The 20,942-nt window shown below is 39.0% G+C and overlaps 1 protein-coding gene across 1 annotated transcript in view; it reads right to left on the bottom strand.

Annotated features, from left to right (window-relative positions):
* Positions 1–20,942, bottom strand: part of BACH2 (BTB domain and CNC homolog 2) — a 360,151-nt gene that overhangs the window by 307,050 nt on the left and 32,159 nt on the right. The gene's annotated exons all lie outside the window — the stretch shown is intronic.

The following is a 20,942-nucleotide window of genomic DNA, read 5'->3' as shown; positions in this document are numbered from 1 at the left end:
CACTGTTTCATACTGTTTCATACTGAAGTGAGAGTGGTAAAGGCACAAAGACAGGAATCTAAGGAAACCAGCGTGGTCTTCCTCGGGGGAGGCTCTTGATGGCTTTCAAACCATTGGTGCTAATGTTCTCCAGGTCAACTCATTAGACAACAACTCTGGTAAACTGCTTTTAAAGAAATATCCTTGTAGCTTATTTATTTTCTATATAGTAGTTTGTACCTCTTAATCCCCTACCTTATCTTGCCCTCCACCCCATTCCCTCTCTCCACTGTAACCACTAGTTTTTTCTCTACATCTGGGGGTCGGGCAAATTGCTTTTAATTAAACTAATACTTAATCTCCTTTTTCCATGGCAAGACAGCTCTCTCTCACAATGTGAGAATGACCTATTTCCTCCCTGATGGAGTAAGAGTTGTAATATTGCCATATGTGGGGCTCATCAGATGTCTCCTTTTCACTTATGTTTAATAGTGTACTTCCTGTGGCCTTAGGGCTCTACAAATCCAACAGTGGCACTCCTTAGTTTGAAAATTAAGAAAAATTACATATCTTAATACAAAGATCAGAATTGCAAAGTTAAACACGGACTAACTCAAATACTATCTTTAAAGCACAAGGAACAGCAGGTTAGTTGCTGCACTAAATTCTTCCGACCGAAAGCCACTGACTGGGGTGTTCAATGATCAGCGCTATAATGATACTTGGATTATAACCAGTAGACAACCCAGGACATATGAGGTGTGCCAGGAACAGCCTAACAATCGCTGGACCCAGGGTCTAAGATGTCCACGGGCCACACACACAGGAATCTTTGAAATTCGGGTTGGTGGATTGAGTTTTCTGTTAGCAGGGAACAGCCTGGCTTTAAGCCAAGAACCTCAATCCCCTTCAAACAATGAATTCAGCAACAATCCTGACTTCCAGACAGAAGAAGTAAATCACATTAACAGCTGAGAAGAGGCTATGAACTTTCTGTTTGAAGGTCAACTACAAAAGAAAACAAGAGAATGATCAGCTGAAAATGTCATGGGTGAACCTGAACCAGGTGCTGGCTCTTGAATTACAGCAAGATCCTGGAGAGACATTAAAGAGATACAGCCACTCTATAAAACATTATGATTCTCTTTTTGCTTCCAAAAGTCTACATGCGTGGATGTACATATTTCAGTAATCTCTGGCAACAAGCATATATTTATATCTGTAACTACATATGACTAAGATGTAAATCTTACCTATATAACTAAGAGAGGGACCTTATCTTCTGTATGACTGAGAGATGATGGTTATCTCCAGTAGGATCAAAGGTCATGTTTGTTTTTCTATCATAAATATATAAGCACATACATATATTATACAGTATATTCTGACTATTTCTAAAAATTAAAAAAAGAAAAAAAACATACAAGGCTCAGTTAGTGGGATGACTAGAAAAACAAATATATGGATCAACCCCGGAACAAACCTCTACTACTACTGCAGACTTGCTAAGTAAAATAAAGACATAAAAATTAATCTTACAGGTCACAGGTATATTGTAACCTTAAAAAGTTCTTTTTGCACTAGTTATGTACTAGGTTAAAAAAAGTTTAATGAGAAACATTTTATTTGTTTATTTATGTTTTAAATAATATATTTTTAACAAATAAAATTATTTATTTATTTATTTATTTATTTATTTATTTTTGGCTGCGTTGGGTCTTTGTTGCTGCGCGCGGGCTTTCTCTAGTTGCGGCGAGCAGGCGCTACTCTTCGTTGCGGTGCACGGGCTTCTCATTGCGGTAGCTTCTCTTGTTGCGGAGCATGGGCTCTAGGCACGCAGGCTTCAGTAGTTGTGGTGCGTGGGCTCAGCAGGTGTGGCTCACGGGCTTAGTTGCTCCACGGCATGTGGGATCTTCCCAGACCAGGGCTTGAACCCATGTCCCCTGTATTGGCAGGCAGATTCTTAACCACTGCACCACCAGGGAAGTCCCTAATTCGAAACATTTTAGAGTAAATGAAAAATGTTATGTTTTAATGTATAATTTTTATTAATTATTAAAAAGTTGGAAAGTTTATTTTGCCTCATAAAAAATGTAAAGTAGGTTGCAAAGTAATTCTAAGATCAATGAGGAATGTTTTATGTTTCAAGGAGGAAAACTATTCAAAAATTTTAATTTAAATGATATTATTTTAAAATATTATTTATGTGATGACGAATTTTCCAAACATTTTGAAAATATTATGCTTTGGTCAAGGATGAAATCCATAATATTTAGTCAAGATTTGTAAAATACTCTGTTACTGTCTGCTTTACAAAATTCTTATGTTAAGAAAAAAGAACACAAGAAAAAGCGTTATTTCCCATCCCCCACTATAATGGACTCTTACAAGAATTACAAATTAAGTAAGAGGAGATATAGTTCAAAATTCTTAAATTAAATAAGCGGAGACACAGTTCAAAATTCTTAAATATTCATCACAAAATGAGAAAGCAAACTGACTTTCAAAACCATGGTTTCCACAAAGTCAACTACTAATCCTCAGCATGTAGATTACCAGCTCTGTGGATTAGCTGGGGTAAATACTGATTACCACATTTAGCTCTACCTTGCTAGGGATCAAGTCCCTCTCTCCACATCACAAACATGTGCAGGCTGCAAAAGACACCCAAATGTTAATATCACCTCCAGCCAAACAAATTTAAGAAGTTAAAGCCGCTAACTCCCACCAAAATAATATATTGCCATTTCCAAAGTCAAATAGATACAACATTTGAACTCTATCACTCTTTTCTATGAGACTAGAGATTAAGAATTGACTAAATGCACATACGGTTCTCATAATACATAATACAATAATATATATGTATAAGTGATAATCACGTATCACTTAATCATGGATTAAAAGTGCTGAGATAAGACTTCTTAATGGCAGCTGCTGGTTTGTAGGGTGGTGGTATCTACCCCAGCTAGAACCAACCTTGTCCTGTTATCTGATCACTTCAATGGCACCTGGGCCGGGACCAGCTTCTCCAAATGGCTCCCCTTCTCACCTACTCCCACGGCGGTTGCGGGGGGCAGGTTGGGACAGAGTCATACATATTCACGTTCGCATGGCAGTTACGCAGTTAGACTGCGTGCATATGGACCTTCCCTCCACCAGTGGTCTCATTTCCTCAACTACAAAATGTGAGGTTTAAAAGAGATACTGTAAAAATAAAACACAGTAGCACAATACTAAAAGCACAATAACTACTACCCCATTTTCACCCTTAACCCCTGTCTGCTGCCAACAGTCAGGTGGGACCCAGCTAGAGAGAGGAAAGAGTTGGGATGTGAGCAGGAAGATGTCAGCCACGTTGGCAGCAGCTCTCCTGCCCCGACCTGCCCCCTACAACCTGACATGTTTGCCACAGGGAACTATAAGTAAACAATAAAACTACCTTTTACTTTTTCAACCACCCATTCGTTATTAGCTAAAGGTTAATGAGATACAATGTGAACTAAATGAAAAGAAATTTTAAAAAAGGACCAGAGGTACAAGGTAGGGGCAGATTATATAACAGAAGTTATATCCAGGGTTTGTTTGTTTGTTTTCTGTTGGGATATTAGTCTGTTGTAGCTGACTATGGTCTATTTTTTAAAAGTTACTTTTAAGGTATTTTTATTAGTAGACTTTTTAAGAGCAGATTTAGGTTTATAGAAAAATTATAGAGCAGAAAGGTCTCCCTCCTCCCAGTGTCTCCTGTTATTAACATCTTACTTTAGTATGGTGCCATTGTTACAATTAGTGCATCAATATTGATATATTATTACCAACCCAAATCCACAGTTTTGCATTAGGTTTCACTCTTTGTGTTACATTGTTCTATGGGTTTGACACATGCTCAGTGTCACCTATCCACCATTACAATATCATACAGAATAGTGTCACTGCTTTAAAAATCCACTGTGCTTCACCTATTCAGGCTGCCTCTACTCCCCGCAAGGCTCTGACAACCACTGCTCTTTTTACTGTCTCTGTAGTTTGGCCTTTCCTGTAGCTGGAATCATATAGTATGTGGCCTTTTCAGATTGGCTTTTTTCATTGACAATATGCATTTAAGGTTCCTCCATGTCTGGATAGCTCATTTCTTTTTAGTGCTGAATAATATTCCATTGTATGGATGTATCACAATTCATCCATTCATCTATTGAAGGATACCTTGGTAGCCTCTAGTTTGGGGCAATTATGAATAAGGCTGCTATAAATATTCATGTGCAGGTTTTGTGTAGACGTAAGTTTTCCACTCATTTGGGTAAATGTCTATAATCACAATTGCTGAATTATATGATAAGCCTATGATGAGCTTTGTAAGAAACTGCCCAACTGTCTTCCAAAGTGGCTGTATCAATCTATCTTCTGTAATATTTAAAAATCCATCTACCAAAGTGCATCTTATTCTATCTATACAGTGTGACTAGGAAACACTCCTAGTATATTTTCTGTGATCTATCTAAGTGTAGGACAGTTAACTTTCAGAGTATGACCAAACTTACAAGACTGAAAAATTCAGGAATCCTGACGGATGACTTTGGGCAAATACCTGACTTCTACAGCCTCAAAAAATGTAACTAGTCATGAAGACCATCTTTAAAATCCCTTATAGTTATGAAATCTTATGCAATTCTTAAGAGGGAAATTATGATTTCTGTGATGTCAATAATTCCATTTGACTTTTAAACTAATTTGTTTTGGTATAATTTCAATGAACCCTTAACAAACTGTAGTTTAGACTTTGGAGAACATGTTTAATGATCAAGGTAGTGAAAACCACTTGGACTGTTGAGTTGTTGTTTTTGTTACTGTTTTGGTTTTAGGTCATGAAAGTTTTGTCCTGCTAACAGAAGAAAACATTATCTTCTCGTTGGAGACATCTTCTGACTAGTATTATGGTCTTTACATAATGTTTATCCCTTATTTCTACACCTACCCTAACATTATAAAGTAAATCTTGCATCCTCTTTCCCATGAACTTTACAGTTTGGGACCACTGGGTACCAACTATATGAACTTAGCAAAAATAAAGATTTGTCCAAAAAATGAAAATTTCTTTTCTCAGCATTTAAATACTTTCCTTTGTCATGAACAGATTTACTACTGAAACAGTTCCCTACCCTACTGCCTCCCCAATACCTCTAGAAATCACCTACATATAATGTAGTAAAATTTCATTGACTGCAATAACCGAATTGAGGAATAATAAAGCTCAGTTATGGGGCATTTAAAAAGAAATACAGTTTTATTATTTTCATGTAAATATAATAATAACGAACATTTAAATACTTACTGTGCACCAGATGCTACTCTTAGGGTCTTTCATATATTCTTTCATACATTCTTACATATATTCTTTCAATTTGCCTTCAAAATAACCCCATGAGATAATTACTATTATCATTTCCATTTTACGGAATCAGGAACTGAAGCTCAGGAAAGTCAAGCAGTGGCTCTGTGATCTCTCCAGCCTCCCTCTTAGGACTTGCAGCTCTGCCCCAGAGCCCCTGGATGATGGCTAGATCCAAAATTCTTGTGAATACTTCTGCCTACTTGGACAGAGCAATATCAATGGCTTCTGGGGTCTCCATGTGTGTCTACTGCCCATCTAGTAGGACCCCACACTCACCCCACACTCAGGTGCATACAAACACATAAACCTGCCCTTGTGTGTGCTCTGGACTGTGCCTCAGAGATGCTGCCATGCTCTCGGGACCATGGTCTGGTAGCATATCGGACACATGGCATGTTCACCCTCTGGACTTGACTCCTCCACAGAAGCTGTTTCGGTCTCCCTTGAGCCCTCACCTACTCTCACAGGTCCTTCCAGCTCCAGCTAATCTTCCTTAATCTGTGGAAATTATAACCCAGCAAGAACCATGAAGGATAAACAACGCTAAAAAAAGTTTTGCTTTGAAAAGAGATTCTAGTGATTTTTAATAAACTGGTAAAAACAATTGTTTAAGCATTGCAAACTCTTCCTTTACATGTAATTCATTTGGAAAAATAAGTAGACATTTCTATGTGGCTGAAAGTAATTTGTTCTCTTAAGTAGGTAAGTATATCTTTACACGTTCATTTACATTCACTAGTTTAGTTAGCTCCATTCCTACACAGATGAACTTCAGCCCTAGCTATGAGGGGACTAGAAATAATTTGAATTTGAAATAAGAGAAGTCTGAATTTTAAAAATCTTTAGAATTTTAGATTAAAAAAAATTTTTTAAGGAGGCGGAAATAAGAGTTGACGAAAATCTCCAAAGGCTTGCTCTCCAGGAATCTGCTTCAAAGGTCTTCAGGCCTAGATCCTCATTCCATGACAGGAGACTGGCAGTGACAGAATAACGAGGCACAAAGAAGTAGAATGGGTGACAGCTCAAGAAGCTCTCAAGGGAAGAGGAGTGGGAAAGAAGTGACAGAAGTTAAACTGGAGTGATAAATTGGTAGGTTGAGTCTGAGTGATTATTGCTGGAACAGAATGAACAGAGGGTCCTTTACTTGAACTAGAAAGGTGAAAGCTAGGAACCACTAACTTACAATTAATCTTAAACGTACATAAACCTGGGGTGCCTCTACTATACTCTCTTGCCGTTTAAATAATCGGCACAAAGTAGGTAAAAATTAAAGTAAATTACTGTGCTTTTTATAAGTGTAGTGTGTACAATGGAGATGATCAATTTCCAAAAGTTATAAAATATCTACTTTAAATATAATTGTCCCGCTTTTATTATTATTGTTATCCACTAAAACCAATTTTCTCCAACTAAAGTGAAAACCTCATGCTCATCCTTCAACATCTGCTCAGAATTCTTTAAGACAGGTTCCAACAAGTTTCCAGGCAAAAGAGAAAATCAGTTATGTTGGTGTTGAGCTCCCTCTGTCTCCCCCGACCCCTCCCTGTTGGTTGTAGGATGCAGGGAAGTGAATTAACTAAGGTATGCTCACCTGAAACAAAATAACACATTCTCTTAAAGAATACAGATTGAAAAAAAAAAATCATTTACTTGGTTTATTCTTTGCAGGGTTACCCCCAATTCAAGAAAAATGGGTACTTATTAAAATTCAGATTTAGAAAAGATAAACTAGATGATATATCTGGATTTATTGAAGGAATAATTTAAGTAAAGGATGGCCAAGTCTGTTATAGTACAATCTGATTCAGAAAATCATATTTCATAACAAATTTTCTGAGAACACAGATACTCCAGGGTATCTCTGCTCAAACACCAGTGTGGTAGTTAAACTGAATTTGATCAGGAAAACGAGGATTTACACTGAAATTGTTAGGTATAGCACGTGGAAGCATTCAAAAGAAACGTAACATTAAAGTTGTATGAAAATGTCCTTTCAATACACATGAAAAGTGTATTTTTCAATTTAGGATACCCGTTTGAGAGTCAAGTTTTTGATACTACAAATGGGAAAAGGACTTCAAATGTCAGTTACTATAAAAATGTTTTTACCGTTTTTATTTTTATGATAAAAGACTAAAGACCACGTATAAATGGTTAGCCTGCATGCTACTACTAGAGCAAGAACATGGATACAGTTTAAAAAGTAAGAGACTCTTTTTTTAGTCTCATTTATAGAGGACTGTTACAGCACATCAGACATGTATGTGGGCAAGTACTCATTTATTAAGGGCTCTCAAACAGCAATGCTGACATCATCAGTGCATTAAGGTAATTAAAATTATCCTTTTCTGATCTTAGAGGAATTTTTCATTCCTCTAAAGTATAGCTTCTACCTACTTTATCATTCTGAGATTTTCCTAGTCACTGTCTCCTACCTTATGCTTCAAAGGGGGCTAAGTGGATGTTACAAAGAGCAGACAAACAGCCATGATCCCCGATGGGGCTTTTTGTCAAATGGGAGAGAAAGCCATCAAATAAACAAACCCAGAGGTAAATATGTAATTAAAATTCTAATAAGGCCTAAGAAAGACAGAAGGAGGGAAAGTATGAACAACTGAGAGGGGGTTGCTCGTTAAGGTTGGTGGAAATCAGGGAAGGCTTCTTGGAGGAAGTGATAGAAGGATGAGCAAGAGTTCGAAAAATGAAAAGTGGGGGGTGGGTGGGCATTTTCAGGAGAATCAGCAGCCTCGAGGAAGAGCTTGGTCCCTGGTTGGAGTGGCTGATGAGAGGTCAATGAAGGGAAAACGGCTCGATGAGACTGGAGTGCCTGGCTGGGGCCAGGTCAGCAGAACTGCGTAGGGGAGGAGGCTGGATTCTCTGGGCAGTAGAAAGCCGTGGGAGGGCAGATGAGGGGTAGGATGAGCTGACTGCTTCACTATTATCCTGTCCTCAAGAGTCCAGACCATGGAACTGCCTTTGATTTGGTTTCTGTTCCTCTTTAGGTATGGAATCAAAAGGCAATTGAAAAAACGGGCAAGATTTTATACACTTTCCTGCTATCAGAGAATTCAAACACAAAAATATTAACAACTCATAGAGAAATAATGGAGACCTTTCAGAAGGTTTACTTCCAGTCTCTGATTCAGAGGCAAGCTCTGTCTTGTGGGCTGGGAAAGAGTGACTAGGTAAGATCATTTTCCTGTGTCACTTTTCAGAAAACAGGTCAGAAACATAATGGAAATGACTCAAGATGGCACCTTTTGGAAGACGGTCTCTGCCATGGGAACAGAGTGAGGGTTTGCCAACTGTCAGCTGAAAGGAGAGATGTACTTTTGCTCCTGGTTACAGCCAGGCACTGTGTTGGGATGGTACCCCAAAAAAATCTGGGCAGGTGACACAGCTTCCCATCATCTTCCTCCCAGGACTGCAAAGTCTGTGGCAATGCAGGTCCCCTCTCCCTGGGAGACCGCAGTGAACCTCTGTGTAAAAGCCACATTTTGTGCCTAATACCTAAGAGTAATCCTTAGATACAAAATAAAATGTTCATTGGAACATTTTAATGTGTTATAAAAACAAAAGCTAAGGTTGGGCAATAAAAAGTAACACTGTTTTACCCAGGAGGAAATAAACTCTATCAAAAATTAACATTTTTCCCAGCAGAGGAGATAACTTAAGTACAAACTTCACAGAACAAGACTACAATCTATTCCATAGGTGGTAGGTTCTAAGTGACAGACATGTTCTTCCTTCCTTTCTTCCCACCCACAGAGCTTGGGCCATTTCTAGAGGATGTTCAGCTGACATTCTTTCAAAAGATGCAAAAAGAGGTGACGCACACTCTCAGTGGAAAGGCAGTGTTCCACCAGTTTTGGTAAATACTGATCGAGACCTGAAGTTTTGCTTTCTAAAAGAAAGAACAAGATGATTCACATATGCCTTAAGGAAAAAGCAGGTCTGGCAGCCAGATGTGAATGAAAGTAAAAAGGTTTGCACTTAAAGTGAATCCTGCTCAAATTTTAGACAAATCATTTAACATATCCTTTTCTCTTTTACCATGTCACCATTCAGTACACTGTTTTTTTTTCCAGTTTAAGAAAAGCTGACCTACCCAAATCAGAATTTATAAACAATTAAGAAATAGTTATTTGTTTTAAAAATCATTTCCTAAGGAGTCAGTTTTCCATGTGTACTGAAGATCACTTATAAAAATGAGTTTACTGTTTAAGAGATAATTTTTCAAAAACACACCTAGTTTGTTGAATGATGTGTTCCCTGCCCTGTTCCCTGCTCCCAGGGCACTGTTCCCTGCCCATCCATCCATCTATTCATTTATTTGGCAAATATTAATTGAGCCCCTGCTCTGGGCCAGGCACTGGGATACAGCACTTGGGATACAGCAGTGAACAGAACAGGCTAAATGCCTACCCCAGTGGAGCCTGAATTCTCATGTTATGCCCACAGAGCTATAGAAGTGATTGTGAAGGAAAATGAGCTTTTAAAAAATAATAAACATTTCAGTTTTACAAGATGAAAAAGTTCTAGAGAGCTTTTACACACCAATGTAAACATAGTTAACACCACTGAACTATACACTTAAAAAATGGTTAAGAGGGTACATTTGATATTATGTGTTTCTTACCACAATGAAAAAACTAAAATAAATTCTAAAAAGGTCAAAAATACACGTAGCCAATATTTACTGAGCACTTACTATATACTAGGTTCTACCCTCAGCAGAGTGTCCTCTCACTTAATCCTCACAATAACCTTAGGAGGCAAGCACTGCTATTATCCCCATTTTACAGATGGGTACACTGAGACACAGAGGGGAAAAGCAACTTACCCAAGATTACATATCCAAGGGATGGAGCTGAGATGCAAGCCCAACTTGTCTCCCAACAAGTTAAAATGTTTCCTTACGTACACAAAGTTTTGAAAATAAGCAATACTATTTTCAATTGGAACTACAGTTAACAGTAGGAAAAGAGTAGTAATAGTACTATAATAGTAAAAGTAGCTGTAATCACCTCTGTTTTCATTCTTCAATTTGGTTTTTAAACTCTTAATGATTTACAGCCCAACTTACTGCCCTTTTGATGGTTATTTTGCCTAAAAACCTAAGTGTTGGACAAACTGCTTGTGACCATTTCTCTCTAAGCCATAATATGTTTTTCCTACCAATGGAAAAAAAAATCACACAGGATGGTTTCTTTTAAAACAGACATTACTGAAACTGTAAATATTTTTAGCCCTTTGTACTTTTCATCCAGCAGCTTGGCTGAGAATAATATAGAAACACTTAAAAATAGCCCTTCAGTACTCTGAAAACCATTAAATAGTTTAGCACATACCCAGCACCTGCTTGACTTGTCTTGCAATGATTTTGCTAGTCATATAAAAAAAGAAAACTCTTTCGGTTTCAGAATTTTTCTCCCTTAAAAACCAAATGTGTCACCAGGGCACTTTGTGTGAGGTTGCCCCCTCTCTTCCTAACTTAGGAGGTGACACCTGGACTAAGTCATGGGTAACTAATGAAGATGCAACTTTCCCCTCAGCGCAATACATCTCACAGCATGTGAGAAAAACCTCCCCAGGCAGTAGCCTTTATAACAATTGTTAGGATCTTAATGGAAAGTTATTTTGTTCTACAATTTATAGACGTTATTCAGGTTGATCTGAGGACACACAGTATAAATCTACTAATATAGGAAGATAACAGTAGTGACAGGAGATGCACTCTCTGACCTGTTTTTCCAGGGGTGGGAAAGTACGATCCATAGATTTCAGGACAGAAAGAAGGAAGAAAGGGGGAAGGAAGAAAGAAAGGAAATAATTTATTTAGACTCTACTCTGTTCAAATACTTAGTGCTTAGCGTCAAATTTCCAACTATGGTGTAAGCAGCACTATGTTGTAATGAAACAGGAGTAGCCAGCCTAGACAAACATCTACACCACAGTATTTTAAAGCCCACTGGTTTTCAGATTGCCAGTTATCCTTATTTAATAACACAAAGATTAACACAACTTGGTACCAGACAGCTTTTTCTCTCCAGCCAAATTGGTTGAAGACTTATAACATCACCTTCCATGATCAAAATTCCTTGGAACATGAGAAGGTCTCTGGCCCAAACCAAAGAGAGGTAGTTAAAAAACACCATGTGTTAAAAAAAAAAAAAGACACTCAGCGGAGACAGAGCTTTAGGGTGAATACATAATGTATTGTCTAAAAGGGACATTTTCAAGAGTGAAAGGGGATGTTGTTAATTAATCCAGAACACAGGTGTGAACTGGGACAGTCCTGGGCAAACCACCAGTATCCCACATCCCACACCTATGGGCCCTCAAGGGGAAAGTTAAAACCAGGCTTTGGTGTAAACCATTTTGTTTCCTCCGACAGTTTTAGGTCTCCTAAGATGTATGAGACCATGCTAATAAAATCTAAATTTTCTACTTAGCTTAATTTTTTTAAAAATCTCTTTCCTTAAGAGTAAAATTTGGGGACTTCCCTGGTGGTCCAGTGGTTAAGAATCCGCCTTCCAATGCAGGGGACACGGGTTTGATCCCTGGTTGGGGAACTAAGATCTCACATGCTGCAGGGCAACTAAGCCCACGCACTGCAACTACTGAGCCTGCGTGCCACAACTAGAGAGCCTGCGCACTGCAACTACTGAGCCCACGCACTCTGGAGCCCAAGCGCCACAACTAGAGAGAAGCCCGTGCACCACAACGAGAGATCTTGCATGCCGCAACTAAGACCTGATGCAGCCAAAAATAAAATTAAAAAAAAAAAATTTAAATAAATAAATACTAAAATAAAAGAGTAAAATTTGGAATGATTAGGAAGCATGTCTTCTTCCGGCTTTATCATTCAACTTCCCCAGGCACAGATGATTGACAGTAAGACTCTAACCAAAGCAAAATCAATGGATATATCATCCTGGACAGAGCATGACTCATTATCACCACTTTGGCTCATTTCACCAAAGACTGATGAATCACAAAGATACAGAAGACCTACTGGTATGAAAATGGAACACTAGGGATGCCAGAAACAGAATTTTAAAAGTTCCTGCAAGGTTAGAAATGGGCCCTCAAATGAATACGGTCGAGTTGACGAGGTTCCAACGTGAAGTTCTGCCCAGTTGGTCTGTAGAGGTGGCAGCTTCCTGATTCAATAGAGGCGGAGTGACAGGGCTGACAAAATGCCCTTTTGGCTGCATGAATAAAGACACTGTTCTCAGACCAGAGAAGTCCAAGTCCCACCATACTTGGTGGGACTCCAAGTCAAACTACTCATGGAGAATGGCTTTAAATTTTGCCCACTACATTTTAAGGTACCTTCTCATAAACTGGAGACTCTAAAGAGGAGGAAGGACCAGGATGAGGAAGGAACTCCACTTGAGGAATACTAAAGGGATTCTAGCATAAACAGCTTGGAAAAAGAAGACTTACAGAGATCGTGGTGCTGTCTTTATTCAAATAACTGAAGATCTGCTGTGAGAATTGTTAGACTTATTTGCTACATAGAAATTAGGATCCCTTCCCGGGAATTTGGGGTTGGTAGATGCAAACTATTACGTTTAGAATGGATAAACAACAAGGTCCTACTGTAGAGCACAGGGAACTATATCCAATCTCCTGGGATAAACCATAATGAAAAAGAATATTAAAAAAAGAATGTATGTATGTATAAAACTGAGTCACTTTGCTGTACAGCGAAGATGGGCACAACATTGTAAATCAACTACATTTCAATTTTAAAAAACGAAACTAGGATCCCTAGAGGAGGCATCTGCATCAGATGGTATTGAACTTGAAGATGTTTAATGCCCTGCCCACTCGCAAAACTGGTAATTACATGGGGGAAAGTGTCACACTCTTCATGAATCAAACACCAAGAATTGGCCTGGGGCTGTACCAACAGATTTTCTTCATCATGGATTGCAGAGTTGTTCTTTTCTAGCCAAGCTAGTGAATGGAAGGGCAACCCAAACTGCAATAATGATTTTTAATACATCTCACAGACAAGTCCAAGTGTATTAGAAAGAGAAAACACAGCAGTAGCTACACCATATATTTCATATTTGACCGAAAATTGGCCACACAGAAGCCTTAGTCATCATAAAGGACTTCTGTGGTCAAACAGAATATGTACATAGAAATAAATGAGAACATCACTGCTGAACTATTCTTTAAAAGCTATCATTGCACAAGTTGCTTTCAACATACAAACAATTCTTATTCCGAAAGACCATTTGTACACAGTAGTGCAATATATATTTATTTTTGTCTTACTCTTTGGCATCCTAAAAAAATCGTTTTCAAAATATCTACATCCATTTATAAAAATTTAAATGCAGGTACTTTAGCAACAAATCACAACCAGCTAAAAGCGCTTAAGGAGAAGACTCTAGGGCCAGAAATAAAACCCAAAAGATAAGACATATTAGAAAAATATATAGAGAGAAGCAAATCAATAGACTATAATCTCAATATTGAGCACAGAGTTTGGCAAATAGTTGGTGAATAGAAATAAATGCTCCCTACAGAATGGCTCAGTTAGGTATAGAGCATAATTGATTCATGAAAAAATAACTGTGTGTGTGTGTGTCTTCCTAGATCTTTTCAAAACTATTTGACAATATTTACCAAACACAAAGAAAACTGATATATTAAATCATGTTAATAAAATGAAGCAGCCGGACCTGTTGCTCTAAGGAAGTGGTGATAAAATAACCTGCTGTGTATAAGGCCTGAATCACCCAATGGTGTAATGCCTTGCAAACTTAGTTGACGAAGGGAGATTTCAGGCCAGTTTTTAATTGCTTGCTCTCCACCTCTTTGAATTCACAATATGTTCGGCTTTAAGGAAAAAAAAAAGGACCTACAGCCAAAGAAAGGTATATTAACTTATACTGAGTGTCTGTATCTTATATTTAAAGTATGTACCTTATATTTAAAAACTATTTTTTCTTGGACTTTTATCCTACAATAAACCAACTACAACTGCAAAAGCAATAAAAACCAGTACCAACAGAAACCAATGTGCTAGGGGATTTATAGCAAAGGAACAACAGCTTGATGTTTTCTGGCTGTATAAAGAGGTCTCCTGTCAACTCATTATCTTCCACTTACAAGTATTTTACTACATTTTAAAAGGCCTGAAGGAGCTATTGTAATGTTTCAAACTCAAAACTATCATCCCAAGGGTTCATATACCCTAGACTCCCTACAGCCAGCCAAAATCTCAATTTGCCTCCATGAACCCTCCAAAGTAAGTCAAGATTGTTAAAAATAGTGGGTTCCAATCGACTGACTGACTTTTTCAACAACAGATGGGTGGAAATAGCCTTCACAGATTTCAGAACCATAATATATCCCCTTGTGTAGCGCCTATAAATAATACAAACAATATCCCTATCATCATTGGAGATGCAAGAAGTCAATACAGACCATCCCCTCTCTTCAAACACATTATCTGAGGTGTTTGGGGTTTTCTTTTTTTAAATACTTGATATTCTTCAAGTGATTTGTGGCCACACAAGCCTGATTTTCCCAACTGAACCTCATTATGTGTCTGCTATTGCCTCTCCACCATCAGCCAGATTTATTCATTTCCATTCAACAATTAATTATTAAAATTTTACTCTGTGCAAGACAAAGAGCTGGGGCAGGTGGTACTAGAAATTCACAGTCCCATCATCAATGAGTTTTCAATCTAGTGGATGAAAGACTCATACACAAGTGTCTACTCTCCAATGCATCCCAATGGCACCTGAATGATGAAACCAAGACCCAAGGGTGGCCAAGGAGAAAGGAGGTGCTCGGCTGTGGTAAATGGGGAGAGATTGTGGAGGAGGTGTCACGTGAATTGGCCCTGAGAAGACAGGATGTCGTGGATTTTGCTTGGCAAAGATTAAAGGGAAGGAGAAGAGAGAAGACTTCAAGCAGAGAAAACACAATGAGCAGAATCTGCAAAAGCAAAAATGGCAAAAAGTATTGGGTACACCAGAAGAGCAGGTAAGGGAGGGTGCTAGCGAGAAGCAGGGTTCACGCATCCACGCTGGAGAAAGGCCCAAAATAAATGGTTCACCTTAAGGAGCAGAGGACTCACAGGGTCTGAAAAATCATCTTCCTCTCTCTGTAAGTTATACTCTCTGACTGAGTGCTCAGCCTCAGAAGGGCCCGGCATGAAGCAAGAAGGAAGAGGCAAATCCTGGCCAGATGTCCAGGTCCCGGACTAAACCCAGGAAGCCACAGAGCGACATGTCTTGTGACTAAGACTTTCTCCCATCAATCCAAAAGGTACTGAGACTCCGAAAAGACATTTACCAGTGGAAACTTGCCTTATTCTTCCTTTTAAAACTGTTCGGTTTTGAAATAAGAGGAGAACCTCTAAACTCTGAATTAACCCAACCACCTACCTGCTTTCTCTGTTCCTTCACAGGTCACTGAATGCTGAAGCTGCTTGGAAAACAAAATCATATAACTGTGGGATTTGGTACATCCAGGCTGCACAGCATCAGGTCCCCTGACTCAGCTGGTCCTCCTGTTTCCTAGAGGGGCTATTTCATCAGACTTACAGCCTCCTCTCCTAGCACATAGCTAGGTTATATCACATTTCCCAGCCTCCCTTGCAGTTAGTTTGTAATGTGTGACTGAGTTCTACCAATGAAATGTGAACAAAAGGGATTACGCTAATTTCCAGGCCTGGTCCATAAAAACCTTCCAAGTGTGATCCTCCGTGTTCTTTCCTCCTCTCTTGATGTGATGCAAAAAGCCCAGTAGCTGTGGAAGCCATGCATTGGAAATGGAGAAACTACAAAATGGAAGTAATCTGGATTTCTGAAGGACAACCAGGAGGAATGTCACTTATTATTCATTAACACCCATTTTGGACCTTGAGATTTGAGGGGTTATCTTTACAAGCAGCTAACATTATCTTAATAATACACAAATTCTGACAATGTTCTTTGCATTAGTTTGGGTCTACTGAGAAGTAGGCACCAAGACAGGATTAGAAATGCAAATGATTTACTGGGAAGATAAGAGGTCCATCAGACTACAATGTGGACAGAGAGAGGGAAGGGAGGAGGATGAACAGGAAATCTCAGACTGCAGCACAGTTCCAAGAAAGCTCTGGTCAAGCCAGTGGGAGTTCTCAAGCCAACACGGCCCACTAGAAAAATCCTGCATCCCACGGGAATGAGGCTGCAATGGGAACCCGCAATTCACTGATGGGGAGGAGCCCAGGGGCTCAGCGTGGTCTTAGTATCAATGCAGAGGTAGCTCCAGAGGGGCACCAACTGGGCCATCAGTCAACTATGCTCCAGCTGCAGATGTGAGCAGCTCATGGTTATGGATACCACACTCCTCAAACTTTCAAATTTCAAGTCCTACCTTCCCTTTCCTCCTTCCATTTACCCAAATGCACACTTACCCTTTCCTCCTTTGCTCCTGTCTTTTAAGAAGAGTTATTCTTTCTCTAGTCCAAAGCTAATCTCTCCATGTATTCCAGCTAATAGGTCCTCAGATCTTCTTAGAGACATCATTCCATTAATTGTCTCCTTCCTCTTCCTCGCTTCTGGATCCTATCTATCCTCTAGTATGCAAACATGCTCGAGATTTTCAAACTTAAAAACTAAGATTTAGGGCTTCTCTGGTGGCGCAGTGGTTGGGAGTCCGCCTGCCAGTGCAGGGGACGCAGGTTCGAGCCCTGGTCCAGGAGGATCCCACATGCTATGGAGCACCTAAGCCCGTGTGGCACAACTACTGAGCCTGCGCTCTAGAGCCTGCGAGCCACAACTGATGAAGCCCGCGCGCCTAGAGCCCGTGCTCCACAACAAGAGAAGCCACCGCAAGGAGAAGCAACGAAGAGTGGCCCCCACTTGCCGCAATTGGAGAGGGCCCATGCACAGCAACGAAGACCCAACGCAGCCATAAATAAATAAATAAATAAATAAATAAATAAATAAATAAATAAATAAATAAATAAATAGATAGATCAATGATCACAGATCATCACAACAAATATAAAAACAAAAACAAAAAAAAACAAAAAAAACTAAGATTTAAAAAAAAATTTTTTACTGAAGTATAGTTGATTTACAATGTTTCAGGTGTACAGCAAAGTGATTCAGCTATATATATACATCTATTCTTTTTTAGATTCTTTTCCATTATAGGTTATTACAAGATATTGAATACAGTTCCCTGTGCTATATAGTAGGACCTTGTTGTTCATCTATTTTATATATAAAGTGTGTATCTGTTAATCCCAAATTCCAAATTTATCCCTCCTGCCCCTTTCCCTTTTGGTAACCATAAGTTAGTTTTCTATGTCTGTGAGTCTATTTCTGTTTTGTAAATAAGTTCACTTGTATCATTTTTTTGGATTCCACATATAAGTGATGTCATATGATGTTTGTCTTTCTCTTTCTGACTTACTTCACTTACTATGATAATCTCTAGGTCCATCCATGTTGCTGTAAATGGCATTATTTCATTCTTTTTTATGGCTGAATAGTATTCTATTGTATATATACATACCACATCTTCTTTATCCATTCATCTGTCAATGGACACAGGTTGCTTCCATGTCTTGGCTATTAAAAATTAAGATTTAAAAATGTTCATGGACCCTCTTTATTTCCTTCCCTTCCCATCTCAGCTTTTTGCAAGAGCAGTGTGAGTGGACTGTCTCATTTCTTATTTTTTATTGCTCACCAACTGCTCTCATTAGGATTACGCAAACCTACAAGTTGACATATCCTGGAACCTGTGCCAACCTCTCTGAAATGTTTAGCACTTTTGACCACTCCTTCCTTCTGGAAACTCCTGCTTTGAGTCCTGGGACACCCTATCCTTAGGTTTTCCTCCTCCTGCAGATCATTCCTTCTAAGGCTTCTTTTTATTGGCCTCCTCCTGAAATGTCCACTTCCCAGGGCTTCTACTCTTGGTTCTCTCTGTTCTCTCTCTCTCACATTAATCTCACCCACCCCCAGCAGCACCAGCATCATGACTTAATTGAACACCATACACCGATGACATCACCCATGCAGTCAGTCACCCAAACCTGAAACCTGGGAGTTGTCCACAATTCATTCCTCCCTCTCAATACCTATATCCAATCAGTCACCAAGTTCTGAGGATTCTATTTCTAAACTGGCTCTCAGCACCATCGGCTCCTAATCCCCACCCCTACTGCCACTGCCCCATCGCTTTTCCCGTGGACTGCTGTAGGAGCATAGGACCTAATCCTCTGATTTCATTCCCTTAGTCACATGTCTACATAGCTGTAAGACAATAGCTCTAAAGCACAAATTGGACCGAAAATTCTTCATTGAAATTCCAGAAGTGGTTTCTCACTGCCTACAGGACAAAGGACCAATCTCCTTAGAATAGTATCCTTCATACTCGGGCTCCCGTTTATGTTTTAGTCTGATCTTCCTCCACGTTCCCAAGCTCTAATCATACTGAACTAACTGAAATTCACACAATGTGTTCTGTGCTTCTACAGCTTTGTACACTCCTTTTGCCTTGAATGCTCCTTCCACTACCCTTGTCCCACTGGGAGAACTTATTACAAATTCTTTCAGTATTCAGTGTGGGATTCATTTGTTCAGAGATGTCTTTACTCACTAACTCACCCTTCTGTGGGGCCCCTTCCCATCTCCACACCCCCATCCCAGACCATTCAAGTGGCTCTTGTACAGTTAGTACCAGTTCATGGCACCTGCCACATGATTCCAGGACAGCAGTATTATCCTGTTCCTTTCTGAACAGCATTGACACAAAGTAGGCACTTAATGAATGTTTACTGATGGAAAGAATGAATGATGAATAAATCCAACCCTCCCTCTTGAGTTCGTCCTGATAAAACTTGCCTCTTAAAAACAAAATTCTCAGAGTGGCCAAAAACCATGATGACGCTGATCAACATTACAGGCACGCGTTGATGGCCAAGTTCAAGTAGTGCCATCTTCAATTTACATGTGAAAAGTGAGCACTTGGCATCAGAGGAGAAAGATTCAAATATTCTACATAAGATCACCGTAAAGATAGCTCAAGGGCTATTACCCCAAGGGACGTGCATTCATCCTCAGTAACTGTATAAACCAGGGTTCACGTTTCACACAGGACTTTCTAACACAAATTGGAAACAGGAGACAGTTAAACCAGGCAAAGAAAAGTGTGGCTTTGAAACACAAGGAACTACATATGCATTTTACATTAAACGCTGTTGTAATGTGCTCACAGAACGTAGTACAAAAATTATCCTAAAAGTCATCGCTTGTAAATTTAATATGTAAATAGGAATTTAAAATTAGAAATCTCCATGGCCACTGAATACTAAAAGAGTAAAAAGAAAAAGGAAATGAAAGATAAAATACACAGTTTCAAACTCTCTGGGATGCATCTACCCTTCTGCCTGATCAGTGGGAGGCCAGTTATCACATTCAATGTACTGGGTAAACACAAGGGTTTACGGAAAATGGAACTTTTTATGAAAAATCATGGGTCAAACATCTCTATGACATATCTGCTGTTAAAGGAAACACACTTTTTCTCATACCTGACATGATGATGCATGATGTGCTTATCCAGAGAGACAGCTTAATATGGTTCCCATCCCAAGGCTTAGTCAGAATAGCTTTTATAAAATTTGAAAAATAAATCCCAAACATAGTTCTCGTAAAATATTAAATCCTGCCAAAGATGGATGTTTTCAGGGACACAGTCCAAAGAAAGCTTTTAATTTATTTAATGTTCTATGAGCTAATGGTATCAAGAAAATGTGTATTTTTGTTACAGAATACACAAATCAGTGATGCTTATATACACCATCCACTTGACTTAGTCCCTGCTGTTCAGCTTTAAAAGAGTAGCTGTTTTCCTGGAACTGAAACCTGAGGCTTAAATCTGCAAAAAGTCTGGGATGACATCAAGCTTAACATTTTTGCCAGGCCAGTAAAATTATTTCTCAAAATAGTGTGCTAGTATATCAGCTTTTAGACAAACCTAAATGAAACGTCAGGAAAGGACTTCCATGTTTACTCCTCTTGCCCATTAATAACCATCTCTGACTGTAATAACTGAAGGTCCCATGTTCTCAATGCAATGGCACCAGCAAATCCCCTTGGAAGTTTGCTCATAACCACCCAAGTCTAAGTAGATGTGACCTCTCAGGTTTTAGACTAATGATGCTAAAGAAATGCATTTGCAGGCTGAAGAGCTTAAACACTTCAGAGCACCAGGAGAAACTCCTTAAACTAAAGAAATATTCAGGGAAAATCTGTATCAATTGGGTGGTTCATTGGTACGTACTGAATTTATCCTTTAACAAACCAAATAGGAATTTGAATGATTTCCTTCTCTTTCTTCTCCTTATACTTTTCAAGTTCAATCTCAGTACTGTTCCATCTCTGCCCTTTTTATTCTTTGCCCTTGGTCTGAAGTTTTCAACTAAGAGTTACTCTACAACACTGTTGTGGTTATGGAGGGAAATGTTCTTATTCTTCAGAGATGATGCTAAGTGTTTAGGGGTAACAGGTCATGAGGTCTGCAACGTACT

This window comes from Eschrichtius robustus, chromosome 9 (assembly GCF_028021215.1).
Source record: "Eschrichtius robustus isolate mEscRob2 chromosome 9, mEscRob2.pri, whole genome shotgun sequence".
Classification (NCBI taxonomy): domain Eukaryota; kingdom Metazoa; phylum Chordata; class Mammalia; order Artiodactyla; family Eschrichtiidae; genus Eschrichtius; species Eschrichtius robustus.
This window is presented reverse-complemented; position numbering and strand designations above follow the sequence as displayed.